This window comes from Chanodichthys erythropterus, chromosome 17 (genome assembly GCF_024489055.1).
Source record: "Chanodichthys erythropterus isolate Z2021 chromosome 17, ASM2448905v1, whole genome shotgun sequence".
NCBI lineage: Eukaryota > Metazoa > Chordata > Actinopteri > Cypriniformes > Xenocyprididae > Chanodichthys > Chanodichthys erythropterus.
This window is the reverse complement of record NC_090237.1, coordinates 35,365,985-35,384,887: the sequence shown is the minus strand read 5'-3', so window position 1 is coordinate 35,384,887 and position 18,903 is coordinate 35,365,985. Positions and strand designations below refer to the sequence as shown.

Genomic DNA, 18,903 nt, shown 5'->3' with positions numbered 1-18,903 from the left:
TTTTTTTTTTTTTTTTTCGATAACTTGTGAAAAATAAGTACTTTTAAAAAGTGTACATATTAAATTTATATTACATGCAATTAGTTGAAATTAAGAATGCTTTTTTGGCCTACTTATGTAGGACTTAAGTATGTCATGTATTAAATATATTTTTAATTAAATATATTACATTTAAATGTAATACTGAATAACAATAAAAATAAATTATTTTAATACATTAAAAATAAATTATAATTATAAACAAGTATATTACATTACATGTTCTTTATATGTTAGTCAGCACATCAAAATAATTACTTCTTTAAAGCACAATAAAAGATTATTAAAACATAATTACACTGTTTAAGTAAACCTTTTAATTTCCACATAATTACAAAGTGCACTCACTTTAAGTACACTTAAGTGGCCTTTTATCTGCAAGTGAAGTGTAAAATATACTTTTAACATTTGAAGTGCACATATAATACAATTAAGCACACTTCCTTTTCACAGGAGAATGCAGACATTGTATCCTTAGGTACTGCTTGTAGTATCTGACTTTTTAAAAGGCAACATTCAGTAAGACATTTTGTTGATTTTGCGTGGTTTGTATTTTTGATGGGTTGCACTGGGTAGCTCAACCAACAGTGAAATCGCACACAACTGTATGTTCCGCATAACTGTATATTAAACATAAAATTTGTTTCGAATGGCTGAATTGTATTTCACAATTATGAAAAATCATGGTCCAACAAGGTCACCTCATCTATCTTGTGTATGTGACTTAACATTCCACAATTGTGACTTAAACTTGGTCTTGATTGAAAGCGTGTCATCTAAATAACAAGAAATTATCACAATTGTTGGGAAAAATTTCATAATTACAAGAATAAATCCTAAAAAGTTTAATATTGAAAATAACATTCTAATTTATTCTTCCATTCTTGTTCTCTCTTGAGTTCATTTTGTTTTTTACTTGTTGAAATCTTGTCATCTTGCGTTATGAAACTAGTTTATCAACAGAACACCAGGTTGAGATTTGAGCAAGCAGTAAAAGTAAATTTGTAATGTAAAATTGTGTACAAAAGGCAGTGGGACATAAACTAAGGGTGACCTCAGATGCTCTCTGAGAGCCACCAAGAGGAGGACACAAACATTAACATGTCAAGACCCCACAGCAAGACGATGTCATGGCACCAACCTAACAAAAGACCACACACACACACACACACACACACACACACACACACACACACACACAAACGCGCACACACTGTAGTCACTAAGGAGTCCATCAAACTCAGCATGACAGGCCGTCACATTCAATGACCATATCTGTACTGCATTTTATTTTTTTTATTTATTTTTATTTTTTATTTTTTTGCATGCCCCGGATATGACACTGTTGTCACCCTCAATCTTTACATCACCTTTGAGTCTAAGGACAGTCAATGAAAAATTCCCCTGGCACTGAAAAACACATCCAAGCATCAGGTCACTAATGCTTGGATTCTAATGCATTCAAAACAACAATTACTTGACCATTTCTGCTAAAACATATAACATGCGCAATAAAAATACATCAACATAAATGTATTGATGTCATCTAAAACATAAACCCTTTTACACATTCAGAGACAAACTTTTGAATGTTTTTTGGGTCAATGACGATGAAGCATGTCCATGATAGAGATAAGAATTTATAAAACATTAAGTTGTGCCAAGTTCTTAAAAATGAACTTTGTGTTCATGTTGGTTTCTTATATTTGAAAAGCTTTTTTAAAAAAAAAAATCAATAAATAAATAAATGTAACGACAATAAAAATGTCATGTGGTGTAATCAGGTAAATAGTAAAACATTTCCCTTACACTAGTGGTTCCCAACCTTTTTTACGCCTCCCTCCTCTCCGAAACAATACGGCATGCCCCCCCATCCCCCCTTTTTTAATTCACAAAAATATTTGTATTGTAATGTTATTACTTTTCAACCCCATGTTATTTTTTAAAGAAGAAACTCAAGATAGATTTAAACCTTCAGAGTTATTTTTTGCAAACATACTTTGCAGACATTCTTTACAACTTACAAGTACTTACTCTGCTCAGTAATACAGTAACTTAATAAACAAATAAGCAACAAGTCAACCTGCCATACCAAACAAAAAACCACTGAGAGATACCAAAGGACTGAATTTAAATACTATGCGGATCCATTCAAAATTATAAAACACATTTAACACCACTGATCCTCTCAAACTTCTCCAAAACATGCATGTTCGGTGAGCATCCGTTATAAAACACTCACAGTACATTAATTTTGACAACTATGCAAATATAATGAACTGTTTTCATGCAGAAATACGATGTTATAGTGATCAGTGAGTCGAGAGCACACGTGCGTTTTGTTTACACATAATAACAGACTCGTGCATGCCTTATGTACGACTCCTGTATGTCACTGTAATCGTCTTTAATTTCATTACAATCATCATCCATCAAAAACTTTTTAGCGACACTGTTTTTTTTTTTTTCCCAAATGAGAGAGTTAGTTTGCATATCCTATGTTCATGAAGCAGTTGGGGGATTTGAGCCACCGATCAGTCTGCATTTCACAGCACCACGATGAAAAACGGCCTGGGCTGATTCAAAACAATCGCAGAATACGTACGATAGAGATGGTGCCTTGTTTTAAATGTATTTTTTAATCAATTTACTGAATTTATTTTTTTAATGTAACATATTAATAATAAATTGAATGAATTATATTAATATATTTAAATTAATTTTAAGTTATCTCGTGGCCCCCTTGGAGGATCACTGAGGACCGGTAGTGGGCCGTAGCCCACAGGTTGAAAACCACTGCCTTACACCTTGAATACATGTCTATACAAAATAATGGCAAGAAAACACGTCTTTCAATAAACTGTGCATGACGGTTGCACGCGCACGCATCACGCCCAGTTTAATCAGCTTCATTAAGAAATGACTCTTATGAACCGGTTCTTTGTGAGTCAAAAACGCAGCCTAGTTCTCTTACGAATTATTTTTCCATTTGTTCATGAATCAGAAAATGGCTGCTTCCTGGCTAACTTAGAAGTCCTGTAAGAAATGTAGTCCTATTCGTATATATGTATAAGATTAATTTTCGTAATTTTCTGGCGAGCTGATTCTCCGACCGCCCGCTCCACTTTCATCATGGATAAAGGTCTTTTTGCCATCCAACGAAATAATAACATGAAATCAATAAGAAGATCACAGAAAATAATAGCAGAGTTAGGCAAGAATCTAAACGTATTTTAGCTTTTCTCGATTGCTAACACATTATAAGTGATTCAGTTGGCCCAGTTTCCCAAACCATTCCTTCAGTTCTCAAAGCAAAGACACATTTCTCACAACGTTTAACAATGACAACATTAGGTAGCAAAACTGATGACACACCAGTCAAAATCTGAGAGAGAGCTGAATGAAAAATTTACAGGGGTTTTAAACTTACACAGTACCAGTACTTTAGATGAGGGAAATGTCACTATTCTATGTACAGTAAATTATAGCACATTGTACACCCTCAAACTTGTGATTGTCAACTTTCTTTGTAGCCATTTTTTGTGTACTGTATTTTTGCAGAACTGAGAAATTACTGCCTAAATACTGCCTCTGTTTATAGTTGTGAGAAAATGTTGAATTGTTTCATGAATTATGCATTAGCATTCAAGAAAAACAATAACTAGACTGAATAGTTTGAAAAACAAATTTATGCTGGCTTGTCATAAAGCCAACTTAAAGTCTTGCTTAAAAACGTAAATAGTTTGGTCAGTTAGGCCAGAATATATAATGTTCTGGGTGACTGGAAAAATGGTTCCTAAGTGGTTGCTAGACTCTTGGTATGCAGTTGCTGGGGTGTTGCTAGAGTATGTGGTTGATAGGGTGCTAATATGAATGAAACTGCTCATCTGTTGATGTTTTTCATAGTGTCTTGACTTGGTGCCATGATGGATATTGAAATCTTGTTATTTATTTTTAATTGTAAACAGTATAGATACTTTGTGGTAATGCAATATTTGTGAACACAATTGTGTATGTCAGGCCATAAATCTCCAAAACCTAAGCATGGGGGCTTGCTTTGGTGATGCCACCCCTTTGCCACCCTATAAATCATTTTCTAGATCCGCCCCTGATGGCCACCCAAGTATATTTGGAGACACATTTTTGCTTTTATCATTTTTATCATCTTATACTTTGTTATCCGCCCTAGATAATGAAACCATCTGTGATCGATTAACTAGTGGAAAATCTCCCCTCGCCCTATGTGTTTTGTACCTGCTCGTTCTGTGTGCACAATAACTGTTCACTCCCGCTGACATTCCCACGTGTGCTGCTGTCATGATCAACGTCTGTTCCTGTCACATCCCGGACTACATTTCCCATGATCCTCCATTGCTTATCACCTGCACTCACTTCACAATCACTCCACACTAATCATCACACCCAGCTGCACATCATTACCAGGACTATAAAGGACTCACACTCACACCACCAGTTTGCGAAGTCTTGATTACCCTGTGTGACATTTCTGAGCGTTTCCCTGTGTTTATTGTCTGCCTGTTTATCGTTACCGATCCTGCCTGTTTCCTGTTTATCGACCCGTTGCTGCCTGTCCTGACCCTTGCTTTGTATACCGACCTGTGAGTGATATCTGCCTGTCCTGATCATTGCCTGTTCCTTGACCACGATTCTGCCTGTTCCTTGCTGTTCCTGTTTGCTCCTGTTTGACCCTGCCTGTACGACCACTCTCACTTTAATAAATGCTGCACATGGATCTCTGCCTCAGTCCCGTTTCGTTACAGAAGACTTCGCCTCAACAACGATCCAGCAGCTTTTCTGATGAACACTGGTCTGGTAGGAACTTTGCATTTTTGTTGTTAGAGCTCAAGCAGGGCTCACGATCGCTGGAGAATTACATTGAGGAATACTTGGACATTGCATATTGGTCAGACCTGCCGGACTGTGTGCTCATAGACTTTTTCTGTGAAGGCGTTAATCAGCCACTCAAGTCACAGTTGATTCGTGAGGGACCCCGTTCTTCACTTAGTCATTTTCTGGATTATGCTCTATTGACTGTTGGCTCTCCGTTTACGGTGGGTGTCGCGGAGGAACACGATTCCTTGTCTGGTTGTGTAATGGCCGCCGCGCCAGAAGACACTCACAAAATGGCGGTCACCATAATAACAACACCAAGTCACGTCTCCGCTGATCGCCCAGAGTCACGTCACGTCTCCGCTGATCGCCCAGAGTCACGTCACGTCTCCGCTGATCGCCCAGAGTCACGTCACGTCTCCGCTGATCGCCCAGAGTCACGTCACGTCTCCGCTGATCGCCCAGAGTCACGTCACGTCTCCGCTGATCGCCCAGAGTCACGTCACGTCTCCGCTGATCGCCCATAGTCACGTCACGTCTCCGCTGATCGCCCAGAGTCACGTCACGTCTCCGCTGATCGCCCAGAGTCACGTCACGTCTCCGCTGATCGCCCAGAGTCACGTCACGTCTCCGCTGATCGCCCAGAGTCACGTCACGTCTCCGCTGATCGCCCAGAGTCACGTCACGTCGCTGGTCCTGTCCGAGAGCGGAGAGGATTGCGTTCCAGCATGAATGATCCTCCACTGACTACAACACGAGCAGCTGGCATTCCGAAACCCACGGCTGCTTCGCTCTCAAGCCAGCCGGACGCTTCGCTCTCAAGCCAGCCGGACGCTTCGCTCTCAAGCCTGCCGGACGCTTCGCTCTCAAGCCTGCCGGACGCTTCGCTCTCAAGCCTGCCGGACGCTTTGCTCTCAAGCCTGCCGGACGCTTCGCTCTCAAGCTCGCCGGACGCAACGCTCTCAAGCTCGCCTGTTGCAACGCACTCAAGCGCCCTGGACGTGATGGACAAGATGGCTGCTTTGCCAGTGCCTACGGGCAAGATGGCCGCCCCTTCGGTGCTCATGGAGGTAGGGGGCGTTCCAGCCATTGAGTCCGCTCCAGAACCCGCTTCAGCCAGTGAGTTTGCTCCAGAGACCGCTCCAGTAGGTGAACCATCGCCTCACTCTCGGAGGAGGAGGAGGAAGAAGGCGTCCTCCTCTCCTCAAGACGCTGATGCCGTTCAAGAGGCCGCTGTGGGCCTGGAGACCACTCCAGAGGTCTCTCCTGCTCCGCCCAAGCGTCATGTTCTACCAGCACCGCCTAAGCGTCTTGCCCTGCCGGCGCCTACTGAGCTCCTCACTCTGCCGGCGCCACCTGTGCTTCTCGCCCTGCCGGCGCCACCTGAGCTCCTCGCCCTGCCGGCGCCACCTGAGCTCCTCGCCCTGCCGGCGCCACCCGAGCTCCTCGCCCTGCCGGCGCCATCCACGCTTCCAGCCCTGCCAGCGCCACCCAAGCTTCCAGCCCTGCCAGCACCGCTCAAACTCCTTGCGCTGCCAGCGCCATTCAGGCGTCTTGCCCTGCCGGCGCCACCCACACGCCTGGCCCTGCCGGCGCCACCCGAACTCCTTGCCCACGAACCTGCGACGGGCCCCGCTGAAATCCCCAAGAACTTTTTGGGGGGGGGCAGTATACCTAGGGGTGGGGAGCTGGTGGGTGGGGACCCTGCCCAGCCACTGCTGTCAGGGCCATTTATGGACTGTAGCCCACTAGCGCCATTTATGGACTCATTGCTGCGGCTGCCCAAGCCACCTGACCTGCCGTGGCCGCCCGAGCCACCTGACCTGCTGTGGTTGCCTGAACCACCCGACCCACCGTGGCTGCCTGAGTCCCTGGGGCTGCATTGGAGATTCCGTCCCCGTCTGCCGTTAGATCTCCAATGCACCCACCCCCCCTCCCTAGCTGTTTCCTTTTACGGCGCGAGGACGCACCTTCCGGGAGGGGGGCGTTATGTCATGATCAACGTCTGTTCCTGTCACATCCCGGACTACATTTCCCATGATCCTCCATTGCTTATCACCTGCACTCACTTCACAATCACTCCACACTAATCATCACACCCAGCTGCACATCATTACCAGGACTATAAAGGACTCACACTCACACCACCAGTTTGCGAAGTCTTGATTACCCTGTGTGACATTTCTGAGCGTTTCCCTGTGTTTATTGTCTGCCTGTTTATCGTTACCGATCCTGCCTGTTTCCTGTTTATCGACCCGTTGCTGCCTGTCCTGACCCTTGCTTTGTATACCGACCTGTGAGTGATATCTGCCTGTCCTGATCATTGCCTGTTCCTTGACCACGATTCTGCCTGTTCCTTGCTGTTCCTGTTTGCTCCTGTTTGACCCTGCCTGTACGACCACTCTCACTTTAATAAATGCTGCACATGGATCTCTGCCTCAGTCCCGTTTCGTTACAGCTGCAGAGACGCGGTGGATATTTCACAAAGGCGGCGCTGTTGCGTGTGTTGTGCTCCCATAACAGCGCTTCAGACTGCTTTAAAATGATTCACATTCAATGAATAGCACACATTTATGCCAAGCGATTACTAATGAACTTGAGTTGATGAATTACGACCATGTCTACTTTATGACCTTTATATAATATGTTTTAGAGACGGTTGAAGGAATGCATATTTTATCTCTCTCATCTGAATTATCAGCCAACAATAGTATACACATTTCAAAATAAGAGTCCCTGTGTATTTTGGACTTGTTTATAATTAAAAGTCACACGCTACTTTTTTTTTTTTTTTTTCTTCTTCTTCTTCTTCTTCTGGGCATTATTGGTATTTTGGTTACACAATAAATTGTATTTAAATTAATTTCCATTTAATTCATAGTAAACTGTTGTAGTCTCTGGCTGGGATGCTCCCCATAGGAAGAAAAGACTAAGAACATTTTACACATATTATTCAATATATAGATTTTACTAGTATCAGTGAAATCTGTGTCCCATTCACTGAGAGAGACATTATATGACAAAACAAAGGAGAACTCTATCATTTAAATGCTGTAAATTTGCATAATTTACATTATATTACATTATATATAATATTAGTATGTAATTAAATGTAATAGTAGCCTATGTAATTAATATGAATTTTAATAAATAAAAATATTGTTAAAATTCACACACTATTTGTTGTTTTTCACATGTAGTAAACCATTTTTTGTGCCGTGGGTAATAGGAGGATTCTCCACCCCGCTACCACTGCAAGTATACTTCAAACCTGTGGAAAGCACTGAACTATATCTAACTTTGCAATTAAAAGTCAACTAACTTTCATTACATTACAGTATCAGTAGACTGTAGTAAACTGTTAGGTTTGGATTCGGTACGCTGAATACGTTGACAAATTGAGTCTGTTTGTGGAGCATCAAAATAAAGTGTTAGCAGATACTAAGAACACTCTGTACTCTAATGACTGCTAGTTGACATGTAGTTACAAAGTTATTTATAGTTAGTAGAACATCTGTTGGTGGAAATAAAGTGTTACCAAAAAAAAAAAAAAATGCAATTTTTTATGATAAATACTGCAATATTCCATTAAAAAAAAGTCCATTTTGAAATCATGGTGACTTTTATCACAAATACTTAGAAATACAAATGATTAATGATACCAATTTAGAAATATCTAAAAATTAGGGCTGAACTCTTTACTGAGTACTGAGTACTTGCATATGCAGCTGTGTGCAACTCAGTGTAAGTGGTTAAATGTACTTGCATCTCAAAATGGTTTTATGATGCGTAATTAATATAAACAGTCAGTTATGTCTTAAGGGATTAAAAAGACAGGACAAAAACATCTTAAATTTCAAAAGAGATCTGTGCATTAATGTGAATGCAGCTTAGTAGTTCTCCCGCTGTCTATGTCATCAGTATTAATCAAACAAGAGTGAAGCTGAGAAAAAGAAAAATCACTAACAGCTCGAATGGAAAACCTTCAGATACTCTTAAATACTGAAAGCATTTTTTGTTTATTACTTGTAATATGTTTTTGTTCCTCTTTTATTTACTAGCTTTTATGTTTTATATTAGTTATTAATAGCTATATTAGTTTATATATTTAATTTTTTTTGAAAATGTGTAATTATTTTAAAAGATACTTATAATTACATATATATATATATATATATATATATATATATATATATATATATATATATATATATATATATATATATATATTTATTTATATTTTTTTTTTTAAGTTTTATTAATAAGATTAATTAATAAGAAAATAAGTAGATTAAGAATTGGACCGTGACTCCCAGAATCGGAATTGAAACGTCAGGTGTCTAAAGATTCCCACCCCTACTATACATTGAATTATTGCTTGTCTTTGTTGAATAATACAGAAGATAAAGAGCTTAAAAATAATCACATATTAAATCACAATCACAATATTGGTGGTAAAAAAAAAAAAAAAATAGATATTTTTTTCCAAGATCATTCAGCCCTACTAAAAATGCTAGCAACAATCACTTCTACAGCTTAGAAAGCTGAGGTTCATCATGGAGTATTATCATTATTTCAGCTAATTTACCCAAACCAGGGAAGTGAAAAAGCAATATATGCCTGAATCACCTAATGATAGATTCGCATCTTTGGTAAAAGAGACAAACTAATGTGAAATATAGGCAATGTGCTGCTCCACTGGCTCGAAAATGCTGCAAGGGAGAGGTGGGGGTGGGTATAGGCTGCTTGACTGAGCTGTGCCGAACAAAAGCCCTATGGTATCTCCTTTACAATGGCTGTGACAAAAGACCACTGTTCTCCAGGTTCAGTGAGCATTTCCTGCCCTTGCATACTAGTTGGGTGTTTAATTTCATTGTTTCTATCACACACAACAGCCACCATTTTCCGAAACCCAACATGGCCCTTCTGTCTCGCTTGCGAACAGGATTAGGAAAGAAACCTCCCACTAGCTCTCTGAGCTCTTCTCGACTGATGCTCTTGCAGCGATCTGTCAGGCAGGCTCAAGATCCTTCCACTCGGGCTGAAAAGGTTTAATTTAGTGGCAGCTACGACACTGACGCTCATTTGCCTCAATGCACCTCAGCAGGCTTGAGAACAGAGTTTAATCTCTTCGACAATCTCGTTTCGCTCTCGTTAACCAGCGCAGCGATGGCTCTGACAAATGTGTGAAAACCACTTCAAATGTGGGCCTACCTACTAGGAAGTGCGGGTACAGCACTGCTTTGTGCATTTTGTCATTTTGATGATTAGGTTGCTAGGGTACTGATATTCAGTTGCTAAGGTGTTCTGGGTGGTTGCTAGGTGGTTATTTACTGGCACAAGTCAAAAGTCGATGATAGTCTGGTCAGTTGAACGACAACAAGTTTTTTTTTTTTTAATGACTGATGGCAGCACAGCTAACTAAGACCAATGACAATATAATGATATTGACAATATAATGAATACTGTTTATCATACACCACATTACAGATAGATCCACACCTGTTCTATCTGATTTGCACTGGCTGCCTATTAAGTCAGTTTTAAAGAATTTAAGGCTTCTTTTACTTGTTAAAGCCCCACTGAAGTACCATCGAAAGCGCAGCTTTATTCATTGTGTTGACATAATTTCAAATGAAACAGAAGGGATATATATAGAAGCCCATCCCTTTTTTTCAAAATAACCAATAGCGTTTTGCCCAGATCACAGCTCGGCCAGAGCCGTTAAGCTTGTAAAACCCAATTTTCCTCATAATCTCAACCGTTTCTCCTTCATATTGCTTTAAAATGTATAATTGTTTGTATAATTCAAATGTCTTCAAACGTTTTGTGGTCTGTGCTGAGTCGCACATATGATCTGGTCTCTGCTTTCGTGTCTCTGCCTGGACCGGAGCAGACTGTGCTCGCACTGCGGTGGTTCACATGACACTAACGTGAAAACGGACTTCATTTGCATCAATGGAAAGCATATTTACACTGTCTGAATCGTTCCCTATCCTCTATATAGTGCACTATGTGCCATTCAGCATAAATAAACTAGTAAATGTGTGAACAAATGACAGATTTCAGCTGCAGCTTCAGCGTCTGTTTATCGTGTAGGAGGGTGCGGGACTTCAGATTCTAGAGCATTTGATTGGAAAGAAGATTTGATGGGAAGCTGAAGTCCGCAGTGATGTCCTGAAAATGAATGATCCATTTTAGTTGAAGTGAGAGACTACGTTTTGAATGCATATATCTCCTAAATGCGAATTTTGTCATTGATTTGGAACACACCAACTTATTCATAACCTTAACGCTGCATTCACACGGGGCGTCAGCATCAACGCTTGACGGAGGGCGTGTCTGAAGCTTGTGCTGACGCAACCGTTATAGTGATTACAGCCAATCACATTACTTTCCGGTGTTGCACGAACGCAGTTGGCTGCGACTGCTCTAGGGTATTTGCATAGGGCGATCTGATTGGATGACGCCTGCGTTGGCGCTTGAAAAGTTGAGAAATCTTCAACTTCTGCCGCTTGCAACGCGGGTGAAGCGACACGACGGAACCCACAATTTAGTTCGGCAAAGCATGACGTCACCCATTCAAAGTAAACGAGAAGCGTTAACGCCGGCGCCCCGTGTGAATGCAGCCTAAGGCTAACATATTAATTCTTAAAGCTAAAAAATACGTAAATTGTTATTTGACTTTAAAGCACTGAATGACTTTGCAGCCTAACACATTGTGGTCTGTTAATCAAGATTTTCTCCACATTATAGATTAAGGTTCTCTAATGCTGATTTCTTTTGGAATACTGTATTGTAAATCTTACGAGATCAGTCAGAGCTACTTGTAGCCATGTGTCTAAAACTGGAATCTTCTAAGAATTGATATTTTAAAACCGAGCTGAAAACATTTTTTTTTAAGTTACAATTTGATATCTTGCTTCTATGCTTTTATTTTTGCTCTTGCAATTTGCAGGGTTGCTGCACATTTTTTTCAAGTCAAATTTAAGACTTTTTAAGACCTGAAGACATAAAAATTAATACTATTCATTAGGGGTGTGCAATATTGACAAAAAACAATTATCTTTAAAGTTGTTTCAAAAGTTTCAAAGTTTGTTGATAATATTATTATTTTTGATAATAATATATTTATTATACTTATTATTATTTTTTTTTTTTCTGAGTGTGTGGTTCCATGGCTGGTTTAGGCCTGTTGTGGACTGCTGACTCACAAAGACATTCATATTGTTCATATTCTGTGCGGTGGTTAGTTTACAGCACTAACAGAAATTAACATTTTTATTAAGGGGCAGTTTTTGCCACCTTAAATTAATTTCCAGGGGCTATTTTTACCTACATAAGGGCATTTTTCTAAACTTACTAGATGTATGCATCACGTTTTATGTCAAATTCTAACATTCAAAGTAAATTAGAATAATAGCACAGTATAGGTCTGTTACTAATCAAATAAAATCATTATCAACAAAATCCAACTTTGCAATGCAGAGGTGACAGAAGTGGCATGAGAAGTGGCATTAATATATTTACACAGCATTTACAAACTGTCTACATAAATTTAATTCAATATTTAAATATGACATTATTTCTAATTTTTACTTTTTAATTAAAATGTACTTTTAATGTGAAACTAAACTGCCAGTAGGTGGCAGCAAGTCACTGTCTTAATGAGTGAGTCATTCATTCAACCGATTTGTTCAAACGACAAAAAGAAAAAAAGAAAAAGCAAACAATATTGACAATATTGTGTCTAAAATGTAACTTACAATGTTAACTTATTGTTCATTTAACTGTTTTATAAAATAAATATCACATTTGCATTTGTGCTGATTTGGGGAAAACGGCACTCTTGCTTGTGTGATATTGTAATACAACTACACCATATCATATGATATAATAAGACAAAAACTCGTCGGGGCAAAAATGCCCATTCTGGATTTTAAGGGCATATAATAACTACATACATCATGCAGTGAAAGCGTGAGTGACAAACAGCCTGCACATCGTTAAAACAATAACTACAATATCATCATAGACGATACTTATCACACAGCCCAACGCACATAAAGAATGAACTTGCAACTGTTACTGAATGGACATTTACCCATTTTCTTCTGCTTTCTCTTCCTTTCGCATGCAGGAGATAGTATGTTACACGCTGTCGTAAATGCTGCGAGGCCCGTGAATTATCAAGTGAACAACAAATCCACAAAAAAATAAAAAATAAACAAATAAATAATAATAATAATATGTACACTAATTAGATAGTTTTAAGATTCTTAATTAGATTGCATTCTGAGAGCAATGAAGAAATTCGTTCTCTTGTAAACAATTTTTTGCTCTAATAGTAATTTATTTATTGGTGATGGTGGGGCACATTAGTCAAGTACACAACATATAGTAGGCTAAATGATTGTTCATAAGTGGTCAAACATGTAGAGTGTACATTTAAACCATTAATTATATGTAGCAAAACAGGTTGCCTTTGTTGAATTAATTCATTTCTACAATAATTAGCGGGGGCCTCTATCTATAAATCTGTATTTGTGGAACTAATGGTCACTCTTTGATTTGTTAAACACAATCCAGAATGCACTAAACACACTACTTCTGCCACAGTTCCCTTGTCTCCTGAACTCCATTTCCCATGATCCTCCTGTTTCCACACCTGCACTCACTTCTCTTGTCATCTCCCCATCAGCACTCATCACCTGCACCTGGACTTCATCAGCAGCACTCCCTTTATAATGGACTCACTCCCTGTCTGATCTTGATGTTGTTTTGAATGTGTGTTATGTGTTTGTCTACTGCGTTTATCATTAATTACCCTGTGTGTGGAAATCCATTTATGTCTCGTCTCTTCAGCACAGCACACCATAACAACTTCATTATAGAGAAAAATAAATGAACAAAAATATATAATCATAAGCTGACTAACAAATAAAGAAAAAAAATCTAGGTGACTATATAATTCAGCAAAAAGTACGCTAGACTAATTCTTGAAAAAAAACTTTGCACAGTAATTTTATAAAATCTAAATGTTAATAAAAAGTTTAAAATTACTATTTGTATTATGAAATGAGAAAACTATTTGATTTATATTTATATATGAAAGTAAAACTTATGTATTTATTATAATCTAAGATTAAAAGACTAACTATGTACATATTCTTCTGTCCCTCACATGCTATGGAATGGCTTCAGATGACTTTGAATATAGTACATGAAAATGTAATTGGTGCTAGTCTATTTCTTTTGCTCTATGACTACCATTTTTGCCATATAAACAAGCACAATTATCAATTGGTTATTTAAATATCGCGACAGGCCTATTTTGAGACTGTGGCGGGACAAATTAGAATGTGGCGGGCCGCCAAAGTAAAATTGCTCTATCAATATTTCTGGTCTCTAGATCTTCAATAGGATTTTCTCACACGCTTTATTGTCAGGCAAAAACAACAGGCAAAAATCAAGCAATACTACAATCTTTTTTAAAGTAAGTTTAAGCTGCTTGATTTAAGGTATCAGTTATGTTGTCCAAATCCCCAAGCCTAAATATGAACAATAGTAGCAGTGATGCTTGCCTTAGCAAACCCCCTAGTAACTAAGCTGTGTGCAGAAGAGCAGAGATCAGACAGGAGGAGAGAGAATCCGCTAGATGAGACAGTCTGAGCGTGTAGGAGGGGGGAATGAGAATCATATTTTAAGCTTCACCCTGATAGAAAATATAACAGATTACTATGCTAAACTCCAAACCCTCTGCTCATGCCATGCCAGCAGAGGTCAGTCTGTTAAGCTGCAGGAACAGCTGTGTTCGGTCTTTCAATAGTGAGAACTTGACGATGTACCAAATCTACTGCTGACCAGGCTCAAAGCTGCTCAACAGAACTGTAAATTACTAGCACAAAAGAGGTGCGGCTATTTAATATATAAATATTTTCCCTGAAACTCAGTGGCCTCAAACTTAGTCACACTTAAATATGTATGAATAACACAATATCAAATTAAGAGGCATCTGCAAACAAATGATGCAAGATCCTTTCTCATAAACAACATTTTTCTATGGCTTTGAACATACTTATCCATTTTTTAGTGGATTAATAGGCACAGCTGCCCCATTTGCCTTCATTTTTGTGTAGTATATCTATTGTTTTATGGTTCCGTTTGTGAAATATTTTACTTGAAAAGGCTACTCATGGATCTTTCTTTAAATTTAAAGCAATTTAATTTGGTATTTTGTTATCTAATGCAATATTTCAAAACCTAAATTATCATCATCTTAAAACCAGAAGACTATAAAAAAAAATAAAAAAAATTCATGTTAATTGGTAAGGTTCCCTTACTCTGTACAATGAAAACTGTAATAGATATAACGGCAGGTTTCATTTTACAGTAAAATATTGTTAAATGTACATTTTTTGGAAGTGAAAAATTGACATTCCCACAATTGACAGCTCACATTTGACAGTTTTTCAATAACTAAAATAACTGTTTCTTCATATTTTTTTATTTATTTATTTATTTATTTTTTCAGTTATGTACATTGGGTTTTTATGTTACATCTTATGTTGTTACATTAATGTTAACTGCATCATTTCATGGTCATGTTTGTTATTCATGGGGGCCATGAAGGTTTTGTGAAAATTAAATGCTGATGTTGACTGGCAAACAAACAAAAAAAAAAGTTAGCGGGGAAAGTTAACATTATTTCAATTAGTGAAATATATTTTTTTTAAACTGTAAATTTAAGTTCAAACTGTAAAACTTAATATGTTGCTACCATTTTTCTCAAAGTTATGGCAACCACAGCTGCCCTTTTTAAAATTCACAGAAGTTATTTATTTATTTACAGTGAATTAGTTCAAAATCTGAGATAAAATACAACTTCAATGAAACACAGCTACTTGTTGATAAAAAGTGATATTGAGGCAAATCCAGTCTAGCTTCCTCTTGTACCCATAAATGGACATTTCCAGTTATGCACCTTCTCAGTAAAATGTCAAAGCCCACAGTCCCCCTCCTAGTCCCTTGCCACAGGAAACGGCCCATAAGCAGGGAACAAGTTGCCTTCCTGTTTTCAAAGACGACTCCTGTGGCATGCCGAGCTGTTTCCTGCTCTCTCTCTTTCTCTCTCTCTCTCTTCATCTCAACATCTGGCTCTCCCTCAACAGTGCAGCTGCCTCATATGGCTCAGATAAGCCATGCTATTGACCACTAAATGATTTCAGGCATATAGCTTGGCCCAGCAGGATTTTGTGTGGGGAAAATCCTGATTGAGGTTTTTCTGTTGTGCTGATCCAGGACCAGCTTCCCCCATGTGAATGCAGCCTGAAACCACCAGAAAAAAGTGCTGCATAGCTGATCGCAAACGAGGCACAAAGGCTGTACAAAGTGCAGTACAAAAGATGCACTTCACTAAATGTCATTAAGCAAACTTCAATTTTAAACACAATATGCCTATATGCAATAAATATTTGTTAGGGTTGGGCGATATATCGGTATACATGATTAACTGGTAGAAATTTGTCAAACTCATTTCGCTACATGCGCATGCTGTCTGAGAGATGGTTTTTGAGCATCCGAGAGACATGCTGTACTTTAGTGCTGAACTGAATTATTTTGCCGCCTAATTGGGCCTGAACAGTTAAATACACATACTTATGTGTCAAAATGCCTGTCTTTGTGAGTATCCTTTAAGTGATTTGGCTAAAGTGAACATAAACAGCTGAAAAAGAAAGTGCATGAGTACGATACGATATATTGTGATATTTCTTGTTTTTTTGGAAGAGGATCTAATTTTAGAAAACCTGTCATAAAGAACACACCAGCATATGCACAAAACCTGAGCAAAATCTTTATTTTATAACAGTGGAATGTGCATTTGCATTCATATCACTTTATATTAGCTACATGCTACTACATCTACATTAGCATCTACATCTACTGTATGAAGTGCTATATGAATAAATGAGCCTTCACTGGAATGCTGAACTGCAGAGCTGGTGCAAACATATCGCTATGATCAGATACTTTCCTGCTGCTGTTTTCTCACCGCTGTCACTTTTGTTGTTTCTTTTGTTATTGAGAGGAAAGTGTGCAGCACATATTTACATATTCTATCAAAACACCACTCTCAACAGTGCGGATGGCGTCGGAATGTTAAGTGAGCACTCAGATTCAATGTGTTTCCCAAGTATTGGATTTTAGCAAGGCTTATTTTGCAAACAACATGGCTCTTGTCGATCTCCTTAGTGGTTTCTTTATAGAGGAAGCCAAAATGAGTCCACACTTCAGCTGGTATAATTCTATCATCTTGTGAGCTGGGTTTGCCAATGCTAACGCTAGCGATGCACCCTTGCGGCAGAGTTGACATTCTGAGATAACCGTTTAAACCAAACACAATGCCACTGACACTAATCTTAGATGTAAACAAATAAGTAAATAAATATTTATATAATACTGCTATATTCACGTGTATCGATATTTTCTATACCCCTACTTATGAATGGTAGTTTAAATGAAATCAGATGACAAACTATAAACGTATCAAAAATATTTTTTTAAGGTGAAAACAAGATAAACTTTCGCAAAAACTGATAAACGCCACTTTAATAAATAAATAGATAACTGACTGCTGTGCATTATTCTCCATATATAGCATGTTCTGAACCTTAAATATGTTTTGTCAGAAAAGCCGGTATTGTACACTGTCAAGGCATCGCAAGTTCACGTTTTACAGCAGAAACTGGCAAGCGCCCTTGTTTGTGTACAGAAATGTCTGTTTTAGTGAATCAGCACGCAGTATTCAGGTCAGATGACAAGGCTGCTAGTCAATTCAAAAAGATGCGCTAACTGAGGGGAGTTTCGTCAAAGCTAACTAAAAGTGATCAAGGATTTATAATTTCGACTCCTGCAAGTCTTTGTACACCATACACGTCTTACATTCTGAACCCTTGGTTGTCCTTTTTCGTTTGTGTTTGTGTGTGCGTGCGCATGTGCGCGTGCATGTGTGTGCCGATCTGTTAGTGTGTGTGTACACATGTGTTTGAGTGTGTTTTAAATGCAATTACAAAGCAATTACTTGGTTTGGTTTAACTCTGAAACATGAAATGTGGAGTTATCTGCTTTTGCTAAAAAACAAACTTATAATATATTATATATTTATATATATATACAAACCCAATTCCAAAAAAAGTTTGAACACTGTACACATTTTGAATAAAAAAGGAATGCAATAATTTACAAATCTCATGAACTTATATTTTATTCACAATATAATATAGATAACATATCAAATGTTGAAAGTGAGACATTTTGAAATGTCATGCCAAATATTGGCTCATTTTGGATTTCATAAGAGCTACACATTCCAAAAAAGTTCGGACAGGTAGCAATAAGAGGCCGGAAAAGTTAAATGTACATATAAGGAACAGCTGGAGGACCAATTTGCCATTTATTAGGTCAATTCATCTACAGTGCATAATATCATCCAAAGATGGAACAATCTCTGTGTGTAAGGGTCAAGGCCGGAAAACCATACTGGATGCCTGTGATCTTCGGGCCCTTAGACGGCACTGCATCACATACAGGAATGCTACTGTGATGGAAATCACAACATGGGCTCAGGAATACTTCCAGAAAACATTGTCGGTGAACACAATCCACAATGAAATTTAAAATCAACTTATTTTTCCCTTAAAATTATACATTTTCTCAGTTTAAACATTTGATATGTCTATGTTGTATTCTGAATAAAATATTGAAATTTGAAACTTCCACATCATTGCATTCTGTTTTTATTCACAATTTGTACAGTGTCCCAACTTTTTGGGATTCGGGTTTGTATATATATATATCTATATATATATCTATATATATATATATATATATATATCAATGAACTTTAATTTTGTAAGTGTATTTTTTGCAGTTATTACTGCATTTTGATTGATATTACTTTGAACGCACAATAAAAAAAATAAAATTAAAAAAAAACATTATTTGTGAGAATTA

General features: G+C 38.1%; 1 protein-coding gene across 4 annotated transcripts in view; it reads right to left on the bottom strand.

Annotated features, from left to right (window-relative positions):
* zmp:0000001236 (mastermind-like protein 2) overlaps positions 1-18,903 on the bottom strand; it is a 97,652-nt gene that overhangs the window by 44,205 nt on the left and 34,544 nt on the right. The window lies entirely within an intron of this gene.